General features: G+C 45.2%; 1 protein-coding gene across 6 annotated transcripts in view; it reads left to right on the forward strand.

The window, feature by feature from the left end:
* ELOVL7 (ELOVL fatty acid elongase 7) overlaps positions 1 to 21,476 on the forward strand; it is a 162,990-nt gene that overhangs the window by 82,663 nt on the left and 58,851 nt on the right. Inside the window, exon 1 of one of the 6 annotated variants that reach the window (XM_068271820.1) lies at positions 7,574 to 7,741. The exons of 2 other annotated variants lie outside the window; for them this stretch is intronic. The gene's annotated coding sequence lies outside the window, so the exon portion shown is untranslated. Of the gene's footprint in view, positions 1 to 7,573; positions 7,742 to 13,105; positions 13,130 to 13,239; positions 13,317 to 21,476 lie in introns of those variants that run through there. 3 more of the 6 variants (XM_068271824.1, XM_068271825.1, XM_068271821.1) reach the window with 3 other exon arrangements.

Consider the following 21,476-nt stretch of genomic DNA (forward strand, 5'->3'; position numbering starts at 1 on the left):
ATAAATGACAGTAACTTTTTTTTTTTTTTTTTACAAAATACGCATCAAAGACGCATATTTCTGCGTCTCCATTGACAAACATTATGCGGGGCATCGCAGTGACGTAGTGGTTAGTGCTCTCGGCTAGCAGTTGCGCCCTTCTAACGGAAAAGTACCAAAATCTGTTCATATGGTAGTATTCAATGGGCTCTATTCACAATCACACATGCGGTAAGAGATTTTTTTTACCGCTATATTACCGCCAGTGAAAATTTCCGCATTTTTTTCCACATTAACTAAGGGCTCGTTTCCACTGTTGCGGTGCGGAATCGCCTGGATTCCACCGCGGACGAAATCGCATGCGGATGCGTTTCCGCATGCTGTTTTCCCCGCGATTTCGCATGCGATTTCGCATGGCTAAGAAGCAGGCGAATTTAACCATGTCACTGCCTGTGTAAATTCCCATAACATTACATGCGAAATCGCGGGGAAAACCGCATGACAAAGCCGCATGCGATTTCCCTATTAAAAGCATTGCGGGCGATTCGCCCACATTCCAGCCGTACGCGAAATCTGACGGCTCTGCCGTGCAGATTTCCCCCGCACACCAAAACGCACCCGCACGACGCACAAGTGGAAACAATCCCATCCACTTGTATTGCCTATGCGAATCTGCATGCGGTGCCCGCATGCAGATTCGCTATAGTGAAAACGAGCCCTCAAAATGTTCCGCATGTTTCCCGCATACAGGAAAAATGCGTAAAAAATTTGGAAAACATGTAATTACATAGTAAACATGCGGAAAAAAGTGGCATAAAAAAAAACTTGTCCAAAAAAAAAAAATGTTTAACCACTTGCCGACCGCCCACAGCCCATGGGCGGCGGCAAAGTGGACGCCTAAAGGACCGCAATACGCCTTCAGGCGGTGCGTCCTTTAGGCATGCCGGGGGAGCGATCGCGTCATTGATGACGCGCGCTTCCCCCGGCAACTGGCTCCGCCCACCCGCCGTAACATCCCGCCGGCCATACGGAAGCGCCGGCGGGATGTTAACCCCGCGATCGCCGCTACAAAGTGTATAATACACTTTGTAATGTATACAAAGTGTATTATACAGGCTGCCTCCTGCCCTGGTGGTCCCAGTGTCCGAGGGACCACCAGGGCAGGCTGCAGCCACCCTAGTCTGCACCCAAACACACTGATCTGCCCCCCCCCCCCCGCCCACTGATCGCCCACAGCACCCCTCAGACCCCCCCCTGCCCACCCCCCAGACCCCTGTTTGCACCCAATCACCCCCCTAATAACCCATCAATCACTCCCTGTCACTATCTGTCAACGCTATTTTTTATCCCCCCCCCCTGCCCCCTGCCCCCTCCTGATCACCCCCCCACCCCTCAGATTCTCCCCAGACCCCCCCCCCAGACCCCCCCCCCCCTGTGTACTGTATGCATCTATCTTCCCTGATAACCTGTCAATCACCCGTAAATCACCCATCAATCACCCATCAATCACCCATCAATCACCCCCTGTCACTGCCACCCAACAATCAGCCCCTAACCTGCCCCTTGCGGGCAATCTGATCACCCACCCACACCAATAGATCGCCCGCAGATCCGACATCAGATCACCTCCCAAATCCATTGTTTACATCTATTCTCTCCTCTAAACACCCACTAATTACCCATCAATCACCCATCAATCACCCCCTATCACCACCTGTCACTTTTACCTATCAGATCAGACCCTAATCTGCCCCTTGCGGGCACCCAATCACCCGCCAACACGCTCAGATTGCCCTCTGACCCCCCCTTATCAATTCGCCAGTGCATTAATTACATCTGTTCTTCCCTGTAATAACCCACTGATCACCTGTCAATCACCTGCCAATCACCTATCACCCATCAATCACCCCCTGTCACTGCCACCCATCAATCAGCCCCTAACCTGCCCCTTGCGGGCAATCTGATCACCCACCCACACCATTAGATCGCCCGCAAACCCGCCGTCAGATTACCTCCCAAATGTATTGTTTACATCTGTTATCTTCTCTAAACACCCACTAATTACCCATCAATCACCCATTAATCACCCCCTATCACCACCTGTCACTGTTACCTATCAGATCAGACCCTAAGCTGCCCCTTGCGGGCACCCAATCACCCGCCAACACGCTCAGATTGCCCTCTGACCCCCCCTTATCAATTCGCCAGTGCATTAATTACATCTGTTCTTCCCTGTAATAACCCACTGATCAGCTGTCAATCACCTGCCAATCACCTATCACCCATCAATCACCCCCTGTCACTGCCACCCATCAATCAGCCCCTAACCTGCCCCTTGCGGGCAATCTGATCACCCACCCACACCATTAGATCGCCCGCAGATCCGACATCAGATCACCACCCAAGCGCAGTGTTTCCATCTATTCTCTCCTCTAAACACTCACTAATTACCCATCAATCACCCCCTATCACCACCTGTCACTGTTACCCATCAGATCAGACCCTAATCTGCCCCTTGCGGGCACCCAATCACCCGCCTACACGCTCAGATTGCCCTCAGACCCCCCCTTATCAATTCGCCAGGGCATTATTTACATCTGTCCTTCCCTGTAATAACCCACTGATCACCTGTCAATCACCTGTCAATCACCCATCAATCACCCCCTGTCACTGCCACCCATCAATCACCCCTGTCACTGCCACCCATCAATCAGCCCCTAACCTGCCCCTTGCGGGCAAACTGATCACCCACCCACACCAATAGATCGCCCGCAGATCCGACATCAGATCACCACCCAAGCGCAGTGTTTCCATCTATTCTCTCCTCTAAACACCCACTAATTACCCATCAATCACCCCCTATCACCACCTGTCACTGTTACCCATCAGATCAGACCCTAATCTGCCCCTTGCGGGCACCCAATCACCCGCCTACACGCTCAGATTGCCCTCAGACCCCCCCCTTATCAATTCGCCAGGGCATTATTTACATCTGTCCTTCCCTGTAATAACCCACTGATCACCTGTCAATCACCTATCAATCACCCATCAATCACCCCCTGTCACTGCCACCCATCAATCACCCGCTGTCACTGCCACCCATCAATCAGCCCCTAACCTGCCCCTTGCGGGCAATCTGATCACCCACCCACACCAATAGATCGCCCGCAGATCCGACGTCCGATCACCTCCCAAGTGCAGTGTTCACATCTGTTCTCTACCCTAAACACCCACTAATTACCCATCAATCACCCCCTGTCACTGCTACCTATCAGATTAGACCCCTATCTGCCCCTAGGGCACTCAATCACCCGCCCACACCCTCAGAATGCCCTCAGACCCCAGCCCTGATCACCTCGCCAGTGCATTGCTTGCATCTATTCCCCCCTCTAATCACACCTTGAGACACCCATCAATCACCTCCTGTCACCCCCTAGCACACCTACCCATCAGATCAGGCCCTAATTTGCCCCGTGTGGGCTCCTGATCACTCGGCCAAACCCTCAGACCCCCCTCATAGACCACCTGTCATCAAAATTTGCAGATGCTTATACCCCTGAACAGTCATTTTGAGACATTTGGTTTCCAGACTACTCACGGTTTTGGGCCCGTAAAATGCCAGGGCGGTATAGGAACCCCACAAGTGACCCCATTTTAGAAAAAAAGACACCCCAAGGTATTCTGTTAGGTGTATGACGAGTTCATAGAAGATTTTATTTTTTGTCAAAAGTTAGCGGAAATTGATTTTTATTGGGTTTTTTTCACAAAGTGTCATTTTTCACTAACTTGTGACAAAAAATAAAATCTTCTATGAACTCGCCATACACCTAACGGAATACCTTGGGGTGTCTTCTTTCTAAAATGGGGTCACTTGTGGGGTTCCTATACTGCCCTGGCATTTTAGGGGCCCTAAACCGCGAGGAGTAGTCTAGAAAACAAATGCCTCAAAATGACCCGTGAATAGGACGTTGGGCCCCTTAGCGCACCTAGGCTGCAAAAAAGTGTCACACATGTGGTACCGCCGTACTCAGGAAAAGTAGTATAATGTGTTTTGGGGTGTATTTTTACACATACCCATGCTGGGTGGGAGAAATTTCTATGTAAATGGTCAATTGTGTGTAAAACAAATCAAACAATTGTCATTTACAGAGATATTTCTCCCACTTAGCATGGGTATGTGTAAAAATACACCCCAAAACACATTATACTACTTCTCCTGAGTACGGCGGTACCACATGTGTGGCACTTTTTTACACCCTAAGTACGCTAAGGGGCCCAAAGTCCAATGAGTACCTTTAGGATTTCACAGGTCATTTTGCGACATTTGGTTTCAAGACTACTCCTCACGGTTTAGGGCCCCTAAAATGCCAGGGCAGTATAGTAACCTCACAAATGACCCCATTCTAGAAAGAAGACACCCAAAGGTATTCCGTTAGGAGTATGGTGAGTTCATAGAAGATTTTATTTTTTGTCAAAAGTTAGCGGAAAATTGATTTTTATTGTTTTTTTCACAAAGTGTCATTTTCCACTAACTTGTGACAAAAAATAAAATCTTCTATGAACTCACCATACTCCTAACGGAATACCTTGGGGTGTCTTCTTTCTAAAATGGGGTCATTTGTGGGGTTCCTATACTGAACTGGCATTTTAGGGGCCCTAAACCGTGAGGAGTAGTCTGGAAATCAAATTTCGCAAAATGACCTGTGAAATCCTAAAGGTACTCATTGGACTTTGGGCCCTTTAGCGCAGTTAGGGTGCAAAAAAGTGCCACACATGTGGTATTGCCATACTCGGGAGAAGTAGTACAATGTGTTTTGGGGTGTATTTTTACACATACCCATGCTGGGTGGGAGAAATACCTCTGTAAATGACAATCTTTTGATTTTTTTACACACAATTGTCCATTTACAGAGTTATTTCTCCCACCCAGCATGGGTATGTGTAAAAATACACCCCAAAACACATTGTACTACTTCTCCCGAGTACGGCGATACCACATGTGTGGCACTTTTTTGCACCCTAACTGCGCTAAAGGGCCCAAAGTCCAATGAGTACCTTTAGGATTTCACAGGTCATTTTGCGGAATTTGATTTCCAGACTACTCCTCACGGTTTAGGGCCCCTAAAATGCCAGGGCAGTATAGGAACCCCACAAATGACCCCATTTTAGAAAGAAGACACCTCAAGGTATTCCGTTAGGAGTATGGTGAGTTCATAGAAGATTTAATTTTTTGTCAAAAGTTAGTGGAAAATGACACTTTGTGAAAAAAACAATAAAAATCAATTTTCCGCTAACTTTTGACAAAAAATAAAATCTTCTATGAACTCACCATACTCCTAACGAAATACCTTGGGGTGTCTTCTTTCTAAAATGGGGTCATTTGTGGGGTTCCTATACTGCCCTGGCATTTTAGGGGCCCTAAACCGTGAGGAGTAGTCTGGAAATCAAATTCCGCAAAATGACTTGTGAAATCCTAAAGGTACTCATTGGACTTTGGGCCCTTTAGCGCAGTTAGGGTGCAAAAAAGTGCCACACATGTGGTATCGCCGTACTCGGGAGAAGTAGTACAATGTGTTTTGGGGTGTATTTTTACACATACCCATGCTGGGTGGGAGAAATAACTCTGTAAATGGACAATTGTGTGTAAAAAAAATGAAAAAATGGTCATTTACAGAGATATTTCTCCCACCCAGCATGGGTATGTGTAAAAATACACCCCAAAACACATTCTACTACTTCTCTTGAGTACGGCAATACCACATGTGTGGCACTTTTTTGCAGCCTAACTGCGCTAAGGGGCCCAAAGTCCAATGAGCACCTTTAGGCTTTACAGGGGTGCTTACAAATTAGCACCCCCCAAAATGCGAGGACAGTAAACACACCCCACAAATGACCCCATTTTGGAAAGTAGACACTTCAAGGTATTCAGAGAGGGGCATGGTGAGTCCGTGGCAGATTTCATTTTTTTTTGTCGCAAGTTAGAAGAAATGGATTCTTTTTGTTTTTCTTTTTTTTTGTCACAAAGTGTCATTTTCCGCTTACTTGTGACAAAAAATAATATCTTCTATGAACTCACTATGCCTCTCAGTGAATACTTTGGGATGTCTTCTTTCCAAAATGGGGTCATTTGGGGGGTATTTATACTATCCTGGAATTCTAGCCCCTCATGAAACATGACAGGGGGTCAGAAAAGTCATAGATGCTCGAAAATGGCAAAATTCACTTTTTGCACCATAGTTTGTAAACGCTATAACTTTTACCCAAACCAATAAATATACACTGAATGGTTTTTTTTTTTTATCAAAAACATGTTTGTCCACATTTTTCGCGCTGCATGTATACAGAAATTTTACTTTATTTGAAAATTGTCAGCACAGAAAGTTAAAAAAAATCATTTTTTTGCCAAAATTCATGTCTTTTTTGATGAATATAATAAAAAGTAAAAATCGCAGGAGCAATCAAATAGCACCAAAAGAAAGCTTTATTAGTGACAAGAAAAGGAGCCAAAATTCATTTAGGTGGTAGGTTGTATGAGCGAGCAATAAACCGTGAAAGCTGCAGTGGTCTGAATGGAAAAAAAGTGGCCGGTCCTTAAGGGGTAGAAAGACTGTGGTCCTCAAGTGGTTAAAGTCCAGCAAACACAGCACTCAAGGCTCCAGACTCCATTTAAGTCAGTGGGAAGCTAAATATATCACCAAGTACTAGTAGGTGATAAAAAAATCGGTAGTTTAGTCAGAAATAAGGCCCCTCTTTTTTTTGTGAATTTAGATTTTTTGCGGGAACTACCGACTTTTGCCGCATTTTTTATGCATGTGGATAATTAATGCGTAAAGTTTTACGCATGCAGTTAATGTTCATGCGTGCAATTTTGTGAGGGCTCGTTTCGACTATAGCGAATCCGCATGCAGGCACTGCATGCGGATTCGCATAGGCAATACAAGTGGATGGGATTGTTTCCACTTGTGCGTCGTGCGGGTGCGTTTTGGTGTGCGGGGAAAATCTGCACGGCAGCCGTCAGATTTCGCGTGTGGCAGGAATGCAGGCGAATCGCCCGCAATGCTTTTAATAGGCTTTGTCATGCGGTTTTCCCCGCGATTTCGTCTACGATTTCGCATGTAAGGCTATAGAACTTTACACAGGAAGTGACATGGTTAAATTTGCCTGCTTCCTAGCCATGCGAAATCGCGGGAAAAACAGCATGTGGAAACGCATCCGCATGCGATTTCGTCCGCGGTGGAATCCAGGCGAACAGTGGAAACGAGCCCTGACTGTCAAGATGGTCTCATTTCAGTCGGGTATTTACCGCATGTGCATTTCCGCATGCGGAAAATGATTGTGAATAGAGCGTATTGTCTGTCAGCCCGCATGTTACAGAGAGGTGTCATAGCCCCAGTCATAGCCCAATCAGAATTTGCATGTGTGTACCAGGCTCGGTTTCTTTCCCAGCCAGGAATGCTTGTTAGGTGATGATGAAGTTCCAGCAGTGATTGGGAGGCAGCTCTGTGGCCGTTCCCCTCCACACATTCCCTTTGCATTGATGTCAGGGCCACTCCCTGCAGGCTGTGTAATGTGAGCAGGGAGGCGTGTAGTACCGTCACTCCTCTCTCTGCTGCTGCTATACGGACAGACGGGGCGCAGGTGCTGCACTCCTCGCAGGTACGGACTCCTCTCATCCATATCCCATTCATTCTCTGCCTGAGCTGTGATTCCCTCACTCTATTCCACCTGCTCCATTATTACCATCAGCCTGCCGAGCCTTCAGGTGAGTGAACAGTTACATGGGAACTTTGGGGCTTCCCCAAACCTGCCTGCTTGTAGAGCCAGCATGGCTGACTGCCTGACTGTAATTACACAGGAATAAAAGTTTAGTGTCTGACAGTCTGTGAGCCCAGAGGGATGGGTCACATGATCTGGAGCAACAGGCAGGTGTCAGATCTAGAGTGACGTGTTTATATGGTGTATACTGTATACCCTTTTATTCCAAGTAACCTGTGTGTGTGTGTGTGTGTGTGTGTGTGTGTGTGTGTGTGTGTGTGTGTGTGTGTGTGTGTGTGTGTGTGTGTGTGTGTGTGTGTGTGTGTGTGTGAATATCTTGAGCGATTGATTGGATAAGCTCTTATGCCTGCAATACATGGGTTGACCGGCGGCGATCGACCCCAGCCACGTCCCCGCTCGTCTGCGCGGATCGATTACCGGGTGCTGGTTGAGCGGCTTGATCCGGCCAGCTGATAAAATTCAGCTGGCCGGATCAGCTGTTCGATACACGGTACAGAAACCTACCGTGTATCCACAGCATTATACTATTACAGTGTTACAGTGCTGTAACGAGTGTTACAGTGCTGTAACGAGTATATTTTCTTGTCACTTAAAACCATATAAATTAGGAAAAGAAACCAAAAAACAGATACTTACCTAAGTAGAGAAAAGGCTCTGTGTCCTATAGAGCCTTCCCGCTCCTCTCATGGTCCCTCGTCTCAGTGATGAATCCTCCGCGCTCTAGTGCAGACGCAGTATGGAGCCACCTGTCTTCAGAAACACTCTGGCTCCTGGCACAGAGCAATATTTCACCGATCGGTCGGATACTGCTACAGGGGGACACAGCACTGGAATAAGGGGACCGTGAGAGGAGCAGAGGCACTTTAGGACCCAGAGCCTTCCCTGTCCATAGGTGAGCATCAGGTTTTTTTTTTTTGTTTTTTTTCTTTTTCCCTCCTCACTAAACATTAAACTGTCCCTCAATGGGGCTCAACATCTAATACAATAGTCTATGTATATGTATCGTGTAGTGTATGTACCGTAGTCTAGGGCCAATTTATGGGGAAGTCAATTAACTTATCTTTGTTTTTGGGATGTTTTTGATTGACCAATTGGCTTGGTTTGCTTATGGCTCATCATTTTGTTTTTTTTTTTTTTTTTTTTTAATTTCGTTTTTTTGTGTTTTGGTACTTTTCCGTTAGCCGTGCGCATCCGCTAGGTGGCGATAAAACTCCACCAGAGTTACATCTTTCTCTACTATCCATGGCGGCCTGGAGGGGGAATAGTAATTAACGCCACCTGGTGGTTGCGCCCGGCTAATGGAATAGTACCATTTATTTAATTTTTTTTAGCTAATACTTTATTATAATAAGAGATGAGCACAGATTTTGGCTTTCGTAGAAATTCTTGGCACCGCAGGAAGCGGAATTCACCTGGGCTGTACAGGAAGTTGGCACAGAGCTAATCAGATTGAGGCCTGGAACCCACTACAAATCGCTATCGCTAATCTCAATCGCTAGCGATTTGTATGAGCGTTTTGCAAGCGATTTCATGAGCACTTTTTGCCAATTTAGGAAGCGATAAGTGTAAGCGTTTTGCCAGCGATTGTGTAGCGATTAGCGTTTTTAATTCTGATTGGTCCTTTCAATGAATTTTAATTTGTTTACAGTGTGCAGTCATTTCAAAACTCTAGCAAAATCACTCTGTGCAGGTTTTCATGAGCAATTACACCAGCGTTTATTTACTTTACATTGAAGAAACGCTAACGCAAAAAAAGCTGCATGTCCTGCGTTTTGCGATTTGGTAATGGCTCCAGTGGAATTTGGCCCATCCATTAAGATTAGCTGAGCGTTTAGGGAAATTGCTAGCGGTTTGAATCGCTCCCTAGACGCTCACAAAATCGCTCTAGTGTGTTTGAGACCTTAGAAATAGTGATTATTGCCTAATAACTTATTAATAATGCTGTGAAGTGTCGAACATTAACCTTTTGAATCAGGTTAGTTCTGCGCTGCGTTCTGACTCGGGGGAGTTGATGCTCGCAGAGCAAAAAGAAAAAAAGGTCAGGTGAGATCCAGATACTATCTATAATCTGTAATTATAATGAATTGACTACAACAAGCTTCTATATCCCCTGGGAGCTAGATGTTACGCTCTCAGCATGCTGCACACATACCCCAGGGGGGTGTCTGCTGGGCTCAGGAGGTGCTTGAGGCAGATGCAGTCAAATCCTTGTAAGTTTTGAGGTTTTAAGAAGAAAATCATTTAAGCAAATCCATGTTTTTTTAGTAAAAATTACACGGTAATGCTAGACTGGCCTTTATACACAAATATGGAGTACGGTAATAACAAATGTCTGTGTTTAGGACAGTGTTCAGTGGTGTAACGGCCGCTCTGTAATGCAGCTTACCGCAATGCATCATCTATGCAATGTTCAGTGCGGTGGGTGCATTGCGGTATGGTAACCTACTGCATGCAGTAAAAGTGAAGCATACTTTTCATTGACTGTATGCTCCACTGTACCTGAGGCAACGTGTGGATAATGTGTGGTGCAGCTGTCCCGATCCATTGCATTGCATTCCTGTGGTCACAAGGAACTTCAATGGCCACTGTGAATGTGGCCTTAAAGGGAACTTGAAGTGAGAGGGATATGGAGGCTGCCATATTTATTTACTTTTAAGCAATACCAGTTGCCTGGCATTCCTGCAGATCCTCTGCCTCTAATACATTTAGTGCCCGTTTCCACTTCAGCGATTTTGCCGGCGATTCGCACGAGGAAACTCTGCCATAGGGTATGACGGGGCCGCGGCGGAATCGCTTGCGGGAGCGATTTGGCCGGAACCCCCCGCAGAATTCGCTGCGGAGGCTGCGAATCCCATAGCCGTGCATGGCACGGCTCATGGGATTCGCCTGTGATCCCGCCCACCCGCTCAGTGCCGGCGGGCGTCTACGAGACGCACGCCGCACTAGTGGAAACGAGCCCTTAGCCATAGACTCTGAACAAGCATCCAGCAGATCAGGTGTATAAAGAAAAAGCAGTAATGATTAGGGAATGGATTTATATAATTGCTTTTTCTTTTTCAGACCATTTGCGCAGATGTATTTATGTACATAATTAGGGAATGGTCAATGAAATGCAGATTTTTGTGTGTATGGAGGTTGGAATTGATCGCTTGCTCAGAGTATTATCCGAACGCAACGCCAAAAAAGCCTTCCCACATCCCTGTGCTGATGCCCGGTAATGGGATGCATATATGCTAATGAGAGCCTAAAAGACTCTCTAGCTCTCGCTTCCTGTGGCGGAAATACGTACTACAGTCCCCCCCAAAAAAACGTGCTCCCGTCATGCGAACTGCCAACAGTTTAAAAAAACATGCATCGCCATAGAGTTCGCCAAACGATGCTCAACCTGGCTGCTGCTTTTTCCAGAGGCACATGTGATTCTGCATAGCGTTTAACCACTTGAGGACCGCAGTGTTAAACCCCCCAAAAGACCAGGCCTTTTTATTGTTTAAGCGGACCCAAACCAAACATTTTTTCTCATTCAAAATATTTAGTTGCACCACTCTGACACATACAAAGATAAACACTCCTTCAAGCCTATGAGCATTTCAGGGCATGCTTTTCACTCTATTCTCTTTTCATAACTAGGGTTATACAGGTGGCAGCCATTAGCAATTCCTCCATTGCCCATTCCCTCCAATCTTGGCGATCGGCTGTCATAGGCTTCTGCCTATTAGAGTCGATCGCTCTCTTGTCCCCAGTACTGTGTGGCTGCTGATCGCAGCGCTGTACTAACTGTAAAGACGGCGGTTTCGCCATCTCACAGTTTTCCGAGCGGCAATCCCTGCTCGTAGACTGAAGCCCCCGAGCAGGAGATGCGTGTGCACCCTGCGCGTGATCTCCTGCACAATGCAGCCGCAGGACTTGGACGCCAATTGGCGTTAGGCGGTCCTGGGACTGCCGCTGCGACCACGCCCATGGGCTTGGAGCTGTCTTCAGGTAGTTAAAAAAAAAATACAATTTGCACTACTTTTCCATACAGTGCATGCAGTTTTCCATTGAAATGGCTGCTGTAAAAAAGACACACACACACACACTCACACTCACTCACACTCACACTCTCTCTCTCTCTTTTAGGGGAAATAAAAAGTTTCCCCGTGTTTTTTTTTTTTTTTTTTTTTTTTTCCTCCTCTAAACAAGCTTTTGCACTTACAGGATACCACAACTGAAATGTGACATAATGAGATAGACATGTGTATGTACAGTGCCTAGCACACAGATAACTATGCTGTGTTCCTTTTTTTCTTTCTCTGCCTGAAAGAGTTAAATATCAGGTATGTAAGTGACTGACTCAGTCCTGACTCAGACAGGAAGTGACTACAGTGTGACCCTCACTGATAAGAAATTCCAACTATAAAACACTTTCCTAGCAGAAAATGGCTTCTGAGAGCAAGAAAGAGGTAAAAAAGGGGAATTTCTTATCAGTGAGGGTCACACTGTAGTCACTTCCTGTCTGAGTCAGGACTGAGTCAGTCACTTACATACCTGATATTTAACTCTTTCAGGCAGAGAAAGAAAAAAAGGAACACAGCGTAGTTATCTGTGTGCTAGGCACTGTACATACACATGTCTATCTCATTATGTCACATTTCAGTTGTGGTATCCTTTAAGGTCAAGGGGGGGGGGGGGGGGGGCGTTGCATTTCATTTCATGTTAAGAGATACTATCTGCAGCAATTCATTGTGCCCGCACTGCCCGGCCCGCTGTCTGTACCTTTTGTGCCTGGCCCCGCTGTGCGCGGATTGGCCAGAAGCAGTGACTATGTATGAGTTTTAATGAGCGGGGGGCGGATCCACTCGAGCGAGCGGCGGGCACATGCAGCTTTATAAATCACTGGATAGCGATGGAATGACGGCAGCGGTAGGCGGAGCTGTGCAGAGCATACAGCTCCGCCTACCGCTCCCGTCATTCCATCGCTATCCAGTGATTGGTAAAGCTGCGTGTGCACGGCCGCTCGCTGGAGTGGATCCGCCCCCCGCTCATTAATACTCATACATATTCACTGCTTCCGGCCAATCCGCACACAGCGGGGCCAGACACAAAAGGTACAGACAGCGGACCGAAAAACCGAGCATACTGACGATCAGCAGATCGTCTTGCCATGAACCGCGGTTTTGGTTTTAAACTGAAAAACCGTGCAGCCCTAACACACACACACACGCGCACACTCACTCACTCTCACACTCACTATGCACAGTTGTGCAGCAAGATGCTTGTTGGGAATTGTCTATTCCCACCGATGTAAGTGTGATTCCCTCCCTCACTGATAGGATGGCAGTCTGGATGAGAGGTTCAGCAAAGGGATTTCTGTATAAAAGCTTTTAGTATAATGCAGGTGGGGTAGTTTGTTGGATCTTAATTCACATCTACCTGGCTGTCTGGCAGCAGGTGGATCCCACTTCCTGTATCTGCCCATGACGCCATGGCGATGGAATGTCTGAGGTATCCCTTCATACTGCTGCACACAGGAATTCCACCAACTCCCACTTCACTCCTGTGTGAGGGGAATACCTGATCTGCTAGTAAGGCTTTATATCCTGCCAGTGAAATGTTTTTTTTTTCTTTTTCTCCCTTTTTACTCATGTATTTGCCAATTCACTCAGAGGTTGAATATTCCTGGTGGTTTGCTCGCAGGAAAGAACACTTGCCATCAGGAAGTGCCTTGTGCTTAGGATTGCATCTGAACATCAGGCACACGTGGCTGGTTGTTATTCCGGTTTGTTCAGAGTAGCGGTAGAATTTCGCCGTGTGCAGCCTCTCGGGAGTGGTAGACGCCTCTCAAATAGTGATAATCGTCATGTGCTTATTTCACTTGCCTGAAGTTTTGTGAAGAAATATTTGCCTGAAGTGAAGACATTTTTGCAATCTTGATTGTACGTAATTACGATTTAGAAATTGTTTTGCATGTCTTTGCAAAATTATAAATGTGGCTTTCATGAATAATTTTTCATGTAAATTGCGAAAACACATTTGTGCAAACCAGAAACCAAAGGGAAAATGCGTTTTTTTTTTAATGTTTTTATAAAGATCTTGTCGGGTTTTTTTTTTTTTTTTAGAAAATTGATTTTAAAATATTAAGTAGAAAATAGTTATGAAGCTCTGTAAAATTTATATTTTGGTGCGGTACTTTTTTAAAATATATTTATAAGAGTTCTGCTTGCGCATGCTTTCTGCTTCACACATCCTCCTGGAGACCACCGATAAAGTGCGGGGACCCTCTGTCCAACGCAGCCTCACTGTGGCAGTCTGGGCAGCTCCAGGGTACTGCGCATGCGTTGTTCAGAGACGGCAGAGCGGTTGGTTGCAAACTTCCAGAGGGCCCTAGCGCTGGATCCAGGGCTGTGGAGTTGGGAGTCGAGGAGTCTGAGCAATTTTTGGGTACCTGGAGTCGGAGGTTTCATTAACGGAGTAGTCTGTTTTGGATGATTTTTGTACCAACTCCACATACCATGTTCATACATGGTACTTTTAAATTTTTTTTTTTTTTCCATTACGGGTAGAAAATTTTGTCCGATCGGATTTTTGTAGAAAAAAATCAGGATAATCGTTTATTTTTCAATCGTTTTGGTCGAATAAATGGTAAAATCAAATGGTTTTATTGTACCATGTATGGGCACCATTAGATTAAGAAGTTGGAGCAATTTTATGGTACCTGGAGTCGGGTGATTCTTGTACTGACTCCACAGCCCTGGCTGGATCACTGGTTTACTATGCAAATGCAAAACTTGGAGATGATGTAGTATTATTATTATTATTATTATTATTATTATTATTATTATTTATTTAAAGTGTACTGCAGGAAAATGTAATTTTACCGCGTTTAAAGGGAAGGTTCAGGGACAGTTAAAAAAAATCCAAATCCACTTACCTGGGGCTTCCTCCAGCCCGTGGCAGGCAGGAGGTGCCCTCGGCGCCGCTCCGCAGGCTTCCAGTGGCTGACCCGACCTGGCCAGGCCGGCGGCCAGGTCGGGCCTCTTCTGCGCTCCATTGTGCGTTCCATGCCGGCGCACTCACGTCTTTGGACGTCCTCCGGGCTGTACTGCGCAGGCTCAGAACTACTGATCCTGCGCAGTACAGCCCGGAGGACGTCCGATGACGTCAGCGCGCCGGCGTGGAACGCACAATGGAGCGCAGAAGAGGCGGCCAGGTCGGGTTGGCCACCGGAGACCACCGGGAACCTGCAGAGCGGCGCCGAGGGCACCTCCTGCCTGCCACGGGCTGGAGGAAGCCCCAGGTAAGTGGATTTGGATTTATTTTTTTTTAACTGTCCCTGAACCTTCCCTTTAAGGCCTTCTGCACATCGCGTTTGGCTCGCGTGTCCGTCCGGGGTGGGCTTTTTTTGAGGCAACACAAAGCGATTTTGTGAGCGTTTTGCGTTTCTCCTATACCTTCCATTGAGGCGGAATCGTCTCAAAAATGTTCCATGCCCCGCTTTACTGAACCCGCATGACCCGCGCTGATATGAACCTTCTCATAGACATTCATTGGCATTTTTAAAAACCACATGCGGTTGAAAAAAGGCCGAAATTGCCTGCAGTTTGAACAAGCCCTTAAACATTTTTTTCTTTGAATTTTTTTTTTAAATCAATTTCCTCAAAATCTGCAATTGCATTTTGTAATTATCAGAAATTATGAATTTGCCGGAAATTAGGCATTACAATTTCACATCATACTGGTAATTGCAAATTTTGCTGCAAAATTATGATTATGCTAAATTCGAGCCCGAAACTAATCTCAAACTCGTATTTTGTATTCTCACCATTTTCCCGCCTTCTCCTACCTGGAGAAACCTCGCTACAGCCCGGAAGATGCTGCACATTTTTACAAGCTGTTCAGATGCTAGTGGCGATGAATCCGTTGCAATGAGCAAGTAGTGTTGAACAGCTGTGTTAACAGATAGCTGATGTCTGAATGTGTGCTACCTTCAGGGCAGATCTTAGCACCAGGCATGAGTCTAGAGGCGCCAATGTGCTGAGGGGCATCGGCTCACCACCCTGCGCCATCCTGGGCGTCACTGTCTTTGGAGCATAGCTGAGTGGGATGGATGGGACTAGATCCAGCTCTCTATGCTATGGGACCGTAATGTCAGTGTGGCTCCAGTTGTGGGGGAATAGGGGGAGTGTTGACGTTCATAAGAATGTTTTATGAATGGCTTGTTGAAAGATCCAGTCAGGGGCGTAACTAGGGCGGAGCAGCCCCTCCGACTGCAGGGATCCCAGAGATGTGGGAAAGCCCCAACTACTAACCTTTCTCCTAGGAGATAACTTTTGCATCTTTGTTTTAAAATAACTTTCCAGGACTTTTCAATTGTTTTGAGTATTTTCTTGCTTGTTGGTGGCTTAAAATGCATTTTATGGACAAGTTTAAAAATATCACTAAGGGTGCGTTTCCACTAGTGCGGTGGGGAATCGCAGCGGATTCCCTGCAGACTAATTCGCATGCAGGAGCGTAATCGCATGCGGTTGTATGCGAATTTTACCGCGAATTCGCATACGATTTCGCATAGATGATGCTGTGTGCGAATTTAACCATGTCAGTGCCTGTGTGCTTTTTCATTGATTCCATGCGAAATCGTATGCGAATTCGCATGAAAATTCGCATAAAAAACCGCCATGCAAATTCCCTATTAAATACAATGTATGCGAATCGCATGCGGTGTGTGCGGTGTCCGAATTCGGATGACTCTGCTGTGCAGATTTATCCTGCACAAGAAAATGCTCCGTTTTCCTGACAAGTGGACACAGGCTCATTAACTTTTATTGGTTATGCGAATTTGCATGCGGGGAACGCATGCGAATTCGCGTTAGTGGAAACGTACCCTTAGGAGATAGCTCAGGTGAAAAAAAAATTGCATATGGGCCCAGGTGTTTGTGTGGCTACACATTATGATGCAAACACATGAGGATGCACACCATACAAAGGGTTAATGATTACAATAGCTATGCTAATATTGGGTGCTGTGTAAAGTAGGACAATCTATATAGAAAAATGTAAAAACACGCACACCATGTAGTTTCAAATGCAAAAGGGAGTACCGGTATATTGAAAAACATGCTGGCAATATACAGTCAAAAACATGCAACAAGACATACATGTGCAAAGATGTATAGAAAGCTCAGCAACAACTGTAGGTACAGCCTGCAAACTGTAAAGTATGTGCACTAAATGTAAGCTAATGAACACAAGAGAAACGGCAAGCTGCTGTAGCTAATAACAAGAGGTGCTGGCTAATAATGACACAGAAATCAGGAAAAATGATTAACAGTCTAATGCAGTACAATCAGAATGAGGGCTTGTTTCCACTGTTGCGACGCGATTTCGGCCGCATTCCGACGCTTGTAAAAACGCATGCGGATGTGTTTCCACATGCGTTTTTACCCGCGATTTCGCCTGCGATTTCGCATGGCAGGGTGCCATGCGAAATTAACCATGACACTGCCAGGGCTAAATAAAATTGAAAAAGGTGCGAAATCGCGGGTAAAAACGCATGTAACAAACGCATGCGTTTTTACTATTAAATACATTAGCGGCGATTCGCACGGATTCCCGACGCAGGCGAAATCGTTGGCTCTTTTGTGCGTTTTTTTCACGCTGAAAAAAACGCACCTCAACAACGCTACAGTGGAAACAGGCCCATCCACTTGTATTACATGTGCGGATCTGCATGCGTTGGACGCATGCAGATTCGCGATAGTGGAAACGAGCCCTGAGAGCGAAGTACAGACAGCGCTGCATCACTACACCACCGCTCTGCCACCTTGCTTCAGTTGCCTCTCCTGCTTGCCCCATTGATAAAGGACATTTCCGAAGCGCTGTGTCTGGGTAATACAGCGGTGGGGGCGCCTCGAACGCGGTGGAGCGGCAGCGATCGGCTTGTACACGCAGCTAGCACCAACAAAAAGCGTGCAAATCCTCCGCAGCGGCTTGGCCCGAGCTCAGCTCGGCTTACCGCTGAGGAGGTTAAGACACTTCATAAATACATCGTACTCATGTCCACCCCAATGGCCAAAAACCTTGCTATCCCTTTTTGAAAAAGATCTTTTATCCAAAAAAGGAATTTCAATCTGTTACAGCCATCTAACACCCCACTACCAAGAAGGGCTACTTAAACACATCAAGTTTTGAGCCTCAGAAATTAGCTCCAATATAACGAGTGACCAATGGCAGAAAGCAACTCATCTATCCAAACTCTCCAAGTGTACTACCCATTGGGAAACACTCCACAAAATATTTTGAAATTGGCACTACACTCCTGTAAAACTGTCCAAATTAAGCAAAGACACTTCAAAATACTGCTGGAGAAAAAGGCTCCCTCTACCACATACTTTGGCAATGCCCTAAAATGGCTTCGGTTTGGTCGCACATTTTTGTAAAAATTTCCAATGCTATTGGTTGGGCATTGAATGCCTCCCCACCTAACCTTAACCCCCCCCCCCCCCCCCCATTAGCACTTCTCCATATTGATTTATCAAATATCCCACATGTTCATAGACTTTGTCACACATTTAGTTTGCGCCACAAGGCAAGCCATGGTTTCTAATTGGAAAGAACCCTCACCTCCCACGATAACGGCTATCTTGGCTCAAACGCATCTCAACCTTGATATAGAATACAGACTTAGGCCTCTTGCACACTGCATGCATTTCAGATTCCGATTCCGCTTTTTAATCTGTTTTTACATCCGATTCCGATTCAGATTTTTAATCTTAACTGCATGCTGCGTTTTTTGATCCGTTTTTCTGTTGAATGTATTCAAGGAAAATCGGAAACGGAATCGGAATCGGAAACGGAATCGGAATCGGAAAACGGATTTGCAGTGTGCAGGGAGCCTAAAGATGCGTACACACATGCAACTATAGTCGTTTGAAACGATTGTTCCCCGATCCTTTCATTTCAAACGACGATCGTTTACAAAAAAAAGCAAACGATCATTAAGTCAAACGATGGACGAGCTAGAGGGTTAAAAATGAAAATTTGTCTTGGCGGATTTTTTTAAACGACGATCGTTTGCAAAAGTAGTACATCGTTAAAAAAGGGTCGTTCGTACTAGGCTTGATATGTGCATTTCGTTATATCTCCATAGAAACTTTCATTTTTATGCGCAAGCGCAACAGTTGCTTTTTGTGATGTAACGTTCGATCTATGAATGTGTCCTGTGACACGTTAATTGCTACATGATTATAGCATAATTGTCATTTTAACAGGACAGTGTATTTCTGTATGTTTTGTCAACTCTATATTATGTAAATGTTCTACCTACATACCTACAGTATGAAATCTTGTACTGTAATGTAATATACGTAACGTTAGTTTTACAGTGTAACTTACGTTTTGAACCGTTCGTTACGTGCGGGCAGAACTTGCTATGATGTCACTTCCAGGAACAGTATTTGACCTTCCGGATCGTTTGTTAACAAACGATCAGATTCTTTCACACCTTTAACCTCCTTGGAGGTAACCCCGTGTGTGACACGGGGTAAGGCGCCGGAGGGTGCTGCTCAGGCCCGGCTGGGCCGATTTCCATAATTATTTTTTTTTTTTTGCTACACGCAGCTAGCACTCTGTTAGCTGAGTGTGCTTAACGATCGCAGCCGCTACCCGCCACGCCCCCCCCGGCCCCGTGTGCTGCCTGGCCAATCAGTGCCAGGCAGCGCTGAGAGGTGGATCGGGACTCGGTGACGTCATCCGGGAAGCTCTCCAGGAAATCCCGTTCTTTAAATTGATTTCCTGATCGCCGATCGTCGGAGGCGATCGAAGAGGGTAGGGGGATGCCGCTGCACAGTGGCTATCATGTAGCGAGCCCTAGGTTCGCTACATGATTTAAAAAAAAAAAAAAAATAATCACAAAAAAAGGCCGCGCTGCCCCCTGGCGGTTTTTAATAGACCGCAGGGGGGTTAAAAGCTAACTTTACTTAGGTTGTTCTTTCGTCAATTAAAAGATCGTTCGTCATTCACAACGAACGATCATTGTCGTATGTGTGTACGTAGCTTAAAGAGAATCTGTATTGTTAAAATCACACAAAAGTAAACATACCAGTGCGTTAGGGGACATCTCCTATTACCCTCTGTCACAATTTCACCGCTCCCCGCCGCATTAAGTGGTTAAAAACAGTTTTAAAAAGTTTGTTTATAAACAAACAAAATGGCCACCAAAACAGGAAGTAGGTTAATGTACAGCATGTCCACACATAGAAAATACATCCATACACAAGCAGGCTGTATACAGCCTTCCTTTTAAAACTCAAGAGATCATTTTTGTGTTTCTTTCCCCCTGCATCTCTCATGCACTGAAGTTTCAGGCTGCTCTTTTCTTCCTGCAAACAGCTTTGCCCTTGTCTGTAATTCTTCAGTATGTGAAAGCCCAGCCAGCTCAGGACGATTTATCCAGCTTGTAAAAGATAAGAGAGAAGCTGCTCTAATCTAAATAACACACAGGCAGTGTGCATAGAGGGGCCTGGAAGGGGGAGTTCATAGCAGAACCACAACACTGAAGAACTTGGCAGCCTTCCAGACACAGGCTGACAAGTCTGACAAGAGAGAGATAAGTTGATTTATTACAGAGACTGTGATAGTACAAAGTGCTGCAGTAAGCCAGAACACATTAGAATAGCTTTTGGAACTTGTAGGATGATAAAAAACAGGATGCAATTTTTGTTACGGAGTCTCTTTAAGAGGCATACACATAAAAGAGGGAAACTCACATATTCAGTAACTGGCCTATTATAAGATTGGTGGTTATATTCCATCTCTTATATTCATTATTACACCTACAAATATAACCTTTAACTGGGAAAGAATAATCAAATAAGTTACAATTGAATAATCTATAAACATTTCAAAAATGACAGATGGGATTGGTGAGCAAACAGTTTTGTTAGTTTTGTTTTATTTAGATGTTCTAGGTATACTATAAGGTTTCTTTTTAGTATCTGTATTGAATTTTAGTTTTATCAACTTTCAACAAAAATCTCCTGTATTGTATTGTTCTATTATACAACACAATGCTAAAATGTTTGTACAACCTTTTCTAAAAAAATCAATACAAATTTGAAGCTAAAAAATAAAAATTGTGCAATCAAGATTGTATCATTAGTGGGCACCTGTGTGGTTTAGACCAAAAATCTAGCATAATAGGTGTCCATTGAGGTGTGAGGTAGTATATTGTAATCACAGGCATTACATTTTCTGAAGCTTTGTGCAGACATTTAGGCAATAGTCAGCACAGCAGTCAGTGTACTGTAGTGTGGATAGGGTAGAGCAGCATGCTCCTGCTGCTGGGGAATAGAGTAGCAATCGCCTAGTTAATTCCAACTCATCGAATTCCCTCAAGCTGGATTGGCTGGGCTGGACAGGTGATGTCGGTATAGATATCATGGGCATCACACAGTCTGTCATAAAGTTTTTCAGGTGACAGGCTTTGTGATGGTTGCAACTGGCGTATTTTCAAACATCAACAAGTCTAGTTTTTTTTTTTTTTTTTTTTTTTTAATTTACCACAGAAATGTGGCACGGATGGCAAACGCTTAGTGTACAGCATTTTCCATAAACCGGTTTGAACCCTGACTGAAGTAAGGCATTATTTGAATAAGCTTGTACTTAATCTTTTATTTGCTTACTTGGCTGAAGACTAGACTTGTGGATTAAATAGAAAACGATTTCACCTGATACGAGGTAATCTATGG

This window comes from Hyperolius riggenbachi, chromosome 1 (assembly GCF_040937935.1).
Source record: "Hyperolius riggenbachi isolate aHypRig1 chromosome 1, aHypRig1.pri, whole genome shotgun sequence".
NCBI classification, from domain to species: domain Eukaryota; kingdom Metazoa; phylum Chordata; class Amphibia; order Anura; family Hyperoliidae; genus Hyperolius; species Hyperolius riggenbachi.